This window comes from Tyto alba, unplaced genomic scaffold (assembly GCF_018691265.1).
Source record: "Tyto alba isolate M040663 unplaced genomic scaffold, T.alba_DEE_v4.0 Super-Scaffold_6, whole genome shotgun sequence".
Taxonomy (NCBI): domain Eukaryota; kingdom Metazoa; phylum Chordata; class Aves; order Strigiformes; family Tytonidae; genus Tyto; species Tyto alba.
Window position 1 is genome coordinate 41476437 of NW_024881327.1, and position 11222 is coordinate 41487658.

General features: G+C 40.9%; 1 long non-coding RNA gene across 1 annotated transcript; it reads right to left on the minus strand.

The window, feature by feature from the left end:
• Positions 1-7060: 7060 nt before the first annotated feature.
• On the minus strand, positions 7061-11034 carry LOC116959560. Its single transcript, XR_004405942.2, has 2 exons — positions 10716-11034; positions 7061-8844 (listed from the first exon to the last, which is right to left on the minus strand). It is a non-coding gene; the product is annotated as an uncharacterized LOC116959560 (long non-coding RNA).
• Positions 11035-11222: the final 188 nt, after the last annotated feature.

Sequence of the window (11222 nt, forward strand, 5' to 3'; positions counted from 1 at the left end):
CACATGAACCATATTTGTTATCCATTTGTAGTCAATATCATTATTTATGCTTGACATAAGTGTAATTTTTCCCAAATGAGAGGAAGAATAAGCTTGATCAGGATGAGATGTCTTCATACAAACAGAACTGTCATTGCACTGTGGTGTTCTGTGGGCATGATGATACTGGGTTTTTTAAAAAAATCATGTCCCTGACTGACACAGTTGTAGCCTGAGGAGAAATTGTGTTTTGAATGGGCTTAAACTTTCTCTGAAATTCTGTGAGTTAGTATGCTGATCCTCTAGAAAAATGTCTTGACAAATAAAATAATTAAAAGTCTTTACAAATTAAGATCACAACTTTTCCCCAAAAGCAAGTATTAGAGACCTAGTCTTACTGAAGCTCCATGTGATCTAGGTTAAGAAAAAATGTCTATACAGATTAAAAGTTATTCCCCTGCAGTTGGGAGAAGGTAACCAGTCCCTGCTGCTGCTACTTCTGGAGTGTTTTATACTATCCATAGCTGCACAGTAGATCTATTCTACTAGAACAGGTAGGATAGCTTTTGAATGGATGACATTCTCCTTTAGTAGAAGTGATAGATACTTCTTTGTGTTTGCAAAATTATTTCCTTATGCAACACTCCTTTTTGAAACACTCCTTTCTGACTTTCTAGTAGTTCACATCTATGTATGATAATTGGAGATAGATGAAAACAAGAACAGAATACTGGGAAATCACAAAAATATCCACTTGCTCCTCTCTTTGTCCAGTGAGCTGTTGCTTTATGATCTTATGGCTACCTGCAAATTTTTTTGTTAAGAGCCAGTTGGATTGAGTTCAGCTGAGCAAAATGCAGTTAGGCAGTTGGGAAGGTATTAAAATACACCACTTTGGACTTCTTTGTAGGGATTATAGCCTGGAGATTGACACTAAACTACTACTACTATTGTGAATTAACTTGGCCATCCCAACACTCTTGAAAAATTGTCCTTTTCTGTGTCTCAAGCCTCAGGCCTGATTTGCTTTTCCTTTGTAATTCAGCTTTGTCTATAATGGGAAATTCAGCAGGGAATTGTGAGTTCATCTTTGTCCAGTGCTTTGAAGACATAAAGTATTTTTGGAAGCTGCTTGGTACAGTTGCCCATATTCCGCCCAGACAAACGAATCTAACATTTGCTCTCTGCAGCTTGCCCTCAGCTGAGCATTCAAGGAGTTCTTGCTCCCTTTCTGTTCCCACAAGGCAACTGGATATCTTTACTGCCAGTTCTGACTGAAGACACTGATTCAAGAACCAAATTTATGGAGAGTCCTGAAAGTGTGTGGCAATTTTCCTCAGCTGGTGTACTTTAACACTCAGTGGGAATTCTGTATTTCTGGAATTGTTCCTTGCTTGCCGTTTTTATTTTCTATTTTTTCACTGCTTTTTGATTTTGACTCATTCTTTTTCAACTGTGCACCATGTTTAGAGATTTGATTGATTTAAAATTCATAACTACTGGGTTTAGATTTCTTAGCATCTATGGTGCTTAATGCCCTCAGATGCCATTTCCTAAAGTAACATAAAATAAGTAATTCAAATATAGAGGTGACAATGCTGCATATTTTACAAATAGGTTCTTTTAAAATCTCTTATATCTCTTGCTGTGAAATACTGGTATTCCTGCACTAGTCAACGTCTGTGCTGTCTGCATGTAGGTGGTCTTGGTTTTAATTTTTTCAGCTAGCAGACAAGGAACTATTCTTGTGGCAACCAGAACCTGCAGGGTTAATACTATTTCTTTGAAGTTACTACTGATATTGCTTGCTACAACTTTTTGTCATCATTTTTCAAATTATCTTCTCTTGCATGGATTGTCAGCTTAAAGGAATGCAAAGTGGGTTACCAGGATAGGAAAAACTGCTGTTTTAAAGCCATGATAAAACTCTAATCTTACAAATGAGTGTGATGTGCAGTGCACATAAGCTGCGAATGAGGTTTTGCTTTTATGGTTCTTAATAACAGGCAAGACTTGAGCTTGTAAAAGCCTTTCCATCCAGAATGTAAAACTAATAATATTATATGTTAAAAGCAATACATTTTTAAGTCAAGATTACCTTTCTGATGTTAGTGAATTAGTTACACAGTTTTACTTCATTCGCTGACTTACTCTATTTCATTGAATCATAGAATGGTTTGGGTTGGAAGGATTACTATCTAGTTCCAACCCCCCCTGCCATGGGCAGGGACACCTTCCCCCAGACCAGGTTGCTCCCAGCCCCTGGCCTTGAACCCTTCCAGGGAGGGGGCAGCCACACTCACTGTAAAGAATGTCTTCTTTATATCTAATCTAAATCTACCCTCTTTCAGTTTAAAACTGTTATCTCTTGTCCTATCACTACCTGTCCTGATAAAAAAAATCCCTCCCCACCTTTCCTGTAGACCCCCATTTAGGTACTGGAAGGCCACTATAAGGTCTCCCCAGAGCCTGCTCTTCTCCAGGCTGAACAACCCAAATTCTCTCAGCCTGTCCTCAGAGGGGAGGTGCTCCAGCATCCAGACCATCTTTGTAGCCTCCTCTGGACCCATTCGAGCAGGTCCGTGTCGTTCTGATGTTGGGGGCCCCAGAGCTGAACACAGCACCCCAGGTGGGGTCTCATGAGAGCGGAGTAGAGGGGGAGAATCCCCACCCTTGACGTGCTGGCCACACTTGTCATGATGCAGCCCAGGGTACGGTTGGCTTTCTGGGCTGTGAGAGCATGTTGCTGGCTCATGTCCAGGTTTTCATCCACCAGTACCCCCAAGTCCTTCTCCACAGGGCTGTTCTCAGTTAATTAAGTTCAAAGCTGCACCAGGTGAGGTTTAGACTGGACATTAGGAAGCATTTCTTTACCGAGAGGGTGGTCAAACACTGGAACAGGCTTCCTAAAGGGGTGACCAATGCCCCAGGCCTGTCAGCCTGTCAGAGACATTTGGACAACACTCTTAACAGCATGCTTTGGCTCAGCCCTGAAGTGATGAGGCAGTTGAACTAGATCATTGTAGGTCCTTTCCAGCTGAAATATTCCATTCCATTCCATTCTTTGTCTGGCTCCACCCACCCTGAAAAATACGAATAGTGTAAGCACAGTACCTTGCTGTTTAGTAACATAGCTGTTTCCAGTTCTGTTTTTCAGTGTACCATATTTAAAGCTTTATTAAAAAAAAACCCACAAAACAACACAGTGGAGAACTACTGCAGTCCAGGCACCTAATTCTAATCATTCATTACTTCTTAAAAGGAACAATTCATCCTTTCAGTAAAGGTGGCTGGCTCATTCATGACTTGCTTTGCAGGCTCCCTCTTATTTTTCACTTGTTAGTCATCTGGAGTGAGCAGATGTTTTGTACATCCCCCTCTCTTTGTCCTTCCACATTTAGAAAGCTTTGTAAATAAGAAGCATATTTAGGTGCCACAGAACGACACATACGAAAACTGCCATATTCAATAAATGGGATCCTACAGATGTAGGCTCCTCCATCACTTGGCTGTTTTGGAAAACTTTTCCCATTATGCTGCATCCCTTTCCACTCATTTCAGCTTTTTTTCTCATCATATATTTAAATACTGAACAACTTCTTAAAGTGCCAACCTAACTTATCAAAAGTGATCATTAATTTCCTATGCCTCAGATTTTAAGTGCTCAAATTAAGAGTGGGTCCTGACTAGCTGGCTCCCTTCCCTTTGCTTTCTTGAAGCCATTCAGTTTCCCTGCTAAAGACTGAGATAGCCCAAAACCACTTGGTGGTTTTGGCAATTTCAGTCAGTGGATGTTGAAATGAAAGTGAAATCTTAGAATTCTGTCACAAGTACAAATTGAATGAAAAAGCAGAGACACAAAAATACAGAGCTTTCAATTTCCATGTACATTAGAAAATGCCTGATTGGGGGATTTTTGCCCTGGACAAGTTCTGTTTGCAAACTGAAATACAGTGAGATCAAGGCCATGTGCAAAAACTTAAATGGCATCTTTTGAAAAATTGCCCCATTAACCTGATGAGTTTCTAATTACAGTAAGATGTAAAAGCTTTTCTTTCCCCATGCTATGTAGGATTTTGTCCTAACAGTTTTTTTTAAAGCTACCCTGCTGTTAAAATAATTTAACTGCAGTGTTTCAGTGTAATTTGTCCTATATTTTTTTTGCTTTCTCTGAGGAGTTACATAACTTTTTCATTTCTAATGAGTTTTCCTAAATATAAATTGTGATGTTATATTATGCACCTCCTTTGGCTCCAAACCAATTAATCTGAAGTGGTTCAAGGCCAAAGAGAAGTCTAGGATTGTATCCTAGCATTTCTGGTGAAAGGTTTGTTTATGCAGTTTTTAAAAAAAAAATAAATCCATGATTAAGTCAATATTCTTTTGAAATAGATCTTATCCTTTAAATTCATGTAATGCTCTAAGTTAATAGAGGATCACTTGGATATCTGCATGACCTTGTGTTACTCAGATGCTTTTTAGAATCCATTTGTATAATAGCCATTGTGCTTTCCTGAATTGGATAACTTTAGCCATTTAAATGACTATTTGAATCATAAGCAGGATTAACCTGGGAAGGGATCAGGGAAAGATCAACCTTGCTCTACCCCTAAAGCAGTGCTTCCTTGTCTTTAAGTATATCCCACCACTGCTGTCTCCCCAGATTCCTCTGCCAGAGCTCTGCATCCTCATTGTCAGGACTGTCACCTTTCTGCCCCAACTGAGCAATGTGGTGGGTCTGGTAGCCAGGAATAGCAAGAGGCCTGGAGAACAACTTGCCTGCCAGCACTGCCTTCCCTTTCTCCCCCGGACTCAGAGCACTCCTCTCCCCCGCTGTATTTTGGCATCTTCTCGCTGAGATGAATCTGCAGGTCTGCAGACAGTGTGAAGTGGTACCACACGTCATCTGCCTTGTAGCACAATTTCTCCCTCCTGCTGCATTTGCAAGCTCAGAGTACTGACACTCAGAGCAATCTTTCTGGTTTTTACTGCGCTGTATTTTACGGGGGTATATCACTGGTGTTTGCTTCACTGCTTGAAAAAAGCTGCTCTTGAGAATCTGTCATGGTTTAAACCCGGTTGGCAGCCAAACACCACACAGCCGCTTGCTCACCTTCCCCTGCTCAGGGCATGGGGGAGGGAATTGGACAGGTAAAGGAGACTGATAGGTTGAGATAAAACCAGTTTATTAATTGCAATAACATAAAACAGTAACAGAAAGTACAAATAGGCAACACACAATGCGATTGCTCACCACCTGCCAATGGATACCCAGCCTGTTCCCATCCAGTGATCTCTAAATACCAAGATCCCAAAACCGCAATCTTGGAAGCAAAAGAGAACCCCCTCCTTCCTGGCCACCCCTCCTCTGTATACTGAGCATGACGTTACATGGTGTGGAACATTTTACTGGCCAGTTTGGGTCCGGAGCTCTGGCCGTGCTCCCTCCCAGCTTCTCGTGCCACCTGTGCCCGGGCAGGACATGGGGAGTTGGAGAGTTCTTGATCTCTCAGCAACAGCTGAAAATATCAGTGTGTTATCAGCATTCTTCTTGTACCAAATCCCATACTGAATCCAAAACACAGCACCGTTCTAGCTACTAAGAAGAAAAATTAACTCGATCCCAGCCAAAACCAGGACAGAATCTGAGTGCTTAGAACTTCCTCTCGGTGTTATTCCAATGTGTGGACTATTTTCCTTCTGAAAAACCTTATTTAGATGTCTGCATACGAAATCAGGATGATTAACATTAGGAAGCTAAGCTTGAATAATTGTTCGATGTTTTAAAGGATTTCCTAGCTTTCCAATGACCCAAAGAAGAATTCAATCATCTCCTCCATTTCAGTGATTTTAGAAATAAAAGATAAGCATTCTTCAATATCAATACCTTTATTTCCATTTGGCAGTTCTGAAAATCTGGCAGTAACTGAAAATCACATTTTTTTTCATATTGTTGTTTTGTGTCATCAACAAAATGTCACTTTTGTTCATACAAAATTTCACTATTCATTTATCCATTATCCATTTCAGCACAAATATAACAATTCTAGAGTTGTTCACACACAAGCCTATCACATACACAGATCAGAGAATAAAATCTTAAACAACTTCAGTTTTAGCTTCATTGCTGTCCCAGTGTGGATTTACCGGTCAGAGAGAGGGACTAAAGGGGCTATATACACCTTAGTGTATCTGATGAGGTAAACTCCTGGTTGTATCATGGGCTAGTAGCCATGCATTTCTTGCATCTCCTTTGGTACATCACTTAATCTGTGTTTCCTTATTGCTGACTAAGAGTTTAATATAATTTCTGAAGATTATTGGCTTATTAAAATGGACTAGTGGTTCACAATTATTTATGCAAGACTGCTCTTCTCCCTTTGGTATTTGTAAGTAACCTCAATGACTGAAGGGATGGACCACTTGATGCTTTAGGGTAAATAAACTGCTGGGACACCTGACAAACAACAATAGGTTGTGCTTCTTTACTCCAGCAGAGTTTGTCTCTTTTCATGAATGCTTATGTTGCACAAGCAATTGATGCATTGCACTGCATCAGCACTGTTCCTAATCCTGATTTGGAAACATCAACTGTTAACTTGACAAAGCGTGACACGTGGTATGTTGAAGTGTTTTCAGCTGCACTAACACAACAAATTGTAATGGCTCCAGAAGAGCCATTTCAGTTGATTGTGTCAATAAACTACAACCTACAAAGAAAAGGACGTGGCCAACCTGAATAAAGCATAATCAAATCACATATAATAGGCTAATGGTCACAATTTTTGTCCTCATTTTTAGAAAAAGTATTTTGCAAGGAAGAACCCTGTGATTTCTAGAGCTTTCGCCTGTGATGAATCAGAAGCCCAGCCCTATGGCACATGTTTACAGTATTTCCTTCATTTCCATATGTAGGGAGTGTGTGACTTTATTCTTTGTACTTCTGCTACAAAATGAGGACTTGCCATGTGTTCTCGGTTTAGGTCAAAGCCCAGGCTGTCCCGTGCAATTGGTCTTTCTGCAGCTTTTGTGAGACACAGGCTTACTGTAATTTAAGACAGACTTCTGTACCATTTCCTGGACCAAGTGCCAGCAGACACAAGCTTGGCATTACCTCTTTTTTTTTTTTTTTTTTTTTTCTTCTCCATTAGTTAGTTCATTAGGAAGAACTACATCTGCTCGATGGTAGTGCAAATTTTCTGCTTTCATAGTTAGGCTGATGGTACACACAGTGAATTCTAACCTCACTGAGACCATTAAGATTTCAGAGTAAGTAAATCAGGGTACAATCTGACTTAATGAGACTAGCTGCTAGGTCATCAATTCTGTGCACTGGCTGCTCTTTCTGTTGCCTACATACCAGTCAAAACCCACAAGGAGCGATCGTGTTTCCTCAGAGATCACTAACATTAGATAAAGATTGCTGGCCATGACACTTAAGTGCCTCAGCAAGGATGTGCGTTATTTGTTAAGCACCTGGAACTTGCTGAGTTACTCTGTAGAAGGTACAGAGAAGGACAGTTCTTTCCCAAAATTTACAAGCCCCTGAATAACCATAGGAAAATGACCTACAGCAGAAGCTCTTGAGGAAAAAGGTGTGCTAGTTTTGAAGACACATTTCAAATATTATTTAATATATAACTTTTTGCATCTTTAAGGCAGCGACTTCTGACTAGGAAGCACACCATTTTTCTTAGTAAGTTATCTCACTCTTTCTTCTGAAACCATCAGTAGCAAATTACATAGTTGGTTATTTGATATCAGAAATTAAATCCCCTTAGCTGCTCATTTTACATAGCTGGCAAATAAAGACACTTATTAGTCACAGATATTTGTGTGTGTATGTATATGCACATGCACACACACATATATTTTTTCCGTTACATCATAGTATATGGGGTCAAATGCACTGAAAATGAAAAACAGTAAGCCAAGTAGTACACAGTGACAACAGTGCTGTATCTAGTTGATTAACACAATGCTACGTAAGGATTTTTCTGTAAAACTAGAGAACTGGATAAGTCTATGCCTAGTTAGTATAAATTCATAAAAGGCAGATTACCACTGAAGAAATGCACAGTGCCAAAGAGAGTAATAATTTACATCATAGAAAGGATATCCAAAATTCTCCTTTTCTCTGCAAGGGACGCTAAAACAGACTACCCTGTGAATATGCTCCAACAACTGAAAAAAATGACTCGCCAGTCAACTGGGGAATTTACATCCGTTCATCTTAATCTGATACTGGTACTTCCTCATGCACACACTTAATACACAATTGCCCGTTGGTTTTGACCAGCTTCAGCCAACAGAAGGGCTCAAATATAAAATCAGGGAAGATGGAGATGAAAGGACCTCGTCAGTCCATTTGTTAAACCATTTGCTGTGTTATTTTGGCTTCCTGTAGTATACTGTCAAATACACTTCTGATCATTGCTTGGATTTTTGATGTCATTTGAATTCTGAATGACTTTGGCTTCACACACAAATGAATGGATTACACTCATCCATCCGTGGGTTATTCATCTGTTCTGTTCAAGAACACTTGCTTGTAAGACAAGGGTATTGCCAAAATTAAATAATTAAAGTGCTGCTTGTTTTTGAGACACCCCTTCATTTCCACTTACAGGTCCAATTTTCTATATAAAATGAGTAACGTATTTTTTCTGCTTAACACATCCAAGTATGATTTATGAAATGTTACTCAAGTAAGACAAGCTTATTTTACACTTTATTTACTCAGAACAGAACACTGATGGGAAAAATAAATGAGACAGACAACGTGATACATCCGTCAGACACATGACTTGCTTTATGCCACGGCTCGGAAGGGAATCTGGGCCTCTTACATTACAGACCATTGACCTTGGAAAAAGAGAGATGGAATATATTTTGGACTGGACAACTGGAACAAACCACATAAGAAATCAGTATGTATTGAGAGCTAATTACTGAATGCCAGCCGTATCTGCCAGACATATGGGTCAAGATGCTCAGAACACGCAAGGCTGCAAAAATAAGGCATCGAGAGGTATATAAATGCTGCTGCCCTTATAATGCTCAAAGGTAAATTCACTATTTCAGAGTCCTCCTCTTCTATATTTGGTATGATCTTCAACATCAGAACTGCTTGCTCAGTAATTGAGAGGCAGAACAGTCAATTTCTACCTTGAAAATGTTTTGTGTTTGTTTCGGAGGATTCTGTTCTATATTTGAAGTAACCTATTCCATTGAGAATGTTTTAAAAGTAAGTATTAGCCTATTGATCATCCTCAGCTTCTAGTATGTTTATTTGGCTGCTGCAAAGATAGTTATCCGGCCAGCAGTTTAACTAATTAAGTTGTACTTCCCAGAACTGTGCTGATGACACTAGCATTATCAATGATGTTGATGACAAAAAAACAAAGCCAACAAAGGAAAATCCATTGTTCTGGGCCCTCTAAGAAAGAAAGGACTAAAAACAACAGATCAGTTATTTGCCAAAGAGAAAAAATGAAAAGAGATCATCGGAACCAGAGCATCTTTCTTTAGGAGACCAAAAAAAATTATCATTTATAATTTTAAACTGTGAGATTCATATTAATTTTCACAGCAATAGGATGTTAAACAGCCTTCAGTAGATTGTTTTCATTAACTCTGCACCAGATTTGCTGAGATTCTCCTACGTGAGGTGGGTGAAATCATGACTCCAATGAAGTCAACAGGACTTTCTCCCAGTGACTGTAATTGAACTCAGGTTTCATTTGCTCTCTTAACACCCACTTAAGAACTTGCACAAGAGCAAAAAAAAAGATATAGATGGCTAACATGATTTTCAGACTAAATAAAATTCTTAGATTAAAACAACACTCACAAAAGGGTTTGAGATTTGAAAAAAAAAAATCCAAACCAACCCTCAGTTTTGCTATGCTCTGCATAGAAAAGCCTAAATTCCCATTAAAATCATGAAATTCTGACTTGTAGGTGGAAGGACTCACTGCTGAAATATCTCTGGTATTATTTATCTACACAGATCACAACCTTGCCCATTTTAGAATTAGTCCAAATTCAGCCACTGATGACCAGTGTCCAGTGCTTTTAAATGCAAATCAGGAAAGCCATGTCAGTAACTTATCAGTTCATGGGACAAGAGAAGCTGTGATCAGCATGGTCTGACTTTTCTCTGCAGTTAGATTTGCATTAAATATTTCTGCGGACTGACAGCTGAATTCCAAGCACAACTAAGTCTTCAGTCTCTGCCCCTTGTGATACGATGGAAAATCTTGTCCAAATGGGAGAACAGACACAGTGGTGCTCTGAGAGCAAGAAAATTTGAAACAAGAATTGCAGTCGCTTTCAAGTTCCACAATCTATTTTTTAATACACTATTTTGCCTATAATTTGTGCTTGCTTGAAGCACAGAAGGGAAAAGAGGGGCTGTTCATGCTATCATCTATGAAAAGTGGCAGGTTGGTACTGAAGCATAAAAGTGGCTCCAGGCTGAGCACCCATCTCTGCCTCTCAAGAGCTGCCTACCATCCAAGTCACTTGTTGCATCGCCCACAGTGGTTTTGCCTCCACACGCTGAAAAGCAACGCACCTGCGAGACTACAAAATGAGCGTGCTGGTTGCCTTGGGGTTCTAGGAGACCGCACAGTGAATATGAATCACTTTTTTTTTTTTTTTTTTTTTTTTGAGACAGATGAGATCATAAGATGTCCTCTCTCGGGCTGCAAAGCTCTGCAATACGCATTTACCTTGAAGTGACGCGAGCGCCGGTTCCAATATTCACATTTTTTCCGGCCCCCCTTTGCAGAGAGGAAACTCGGTCTCACCGTCCTGACAAGCACGCTCGTCCTTTCCCTGCAGGAACGACAAGGAGAGAGAGAGGGGGAAAAAAAAAAAAAAAAAAAAAAAAAAAAAAAAAAAAAAAAAAAAAGCAGACGCGCTAAACCCCCTCGGTTCTCCCCGCCGGCGGGGAAGGCGAGGCCAGGCCCCCGCCTCTCCACCACCACTTAATTAGCGCAGTCCCCGCGGCGGGGCTCCCCGGGGGCGGCCGGGCCGGGAGCCCCCTCGCCAGGGACCGCCGTGAGGGGCAGGGCGGCGGCGGCGGCGCCCACGCGCCCCGGGGGCCGTTAGCGCAGGCCCCGGGCAGCCGCCGCCCCCCGCGCCGCGCCGTGCCAGGGGAGGGGCGCGGGGGGCGGCGCGTCCCGTCCCGTCCCCCCGCCTCCTCCTCCACCTGCCGCCGCTGCGCCAGTAGCCGG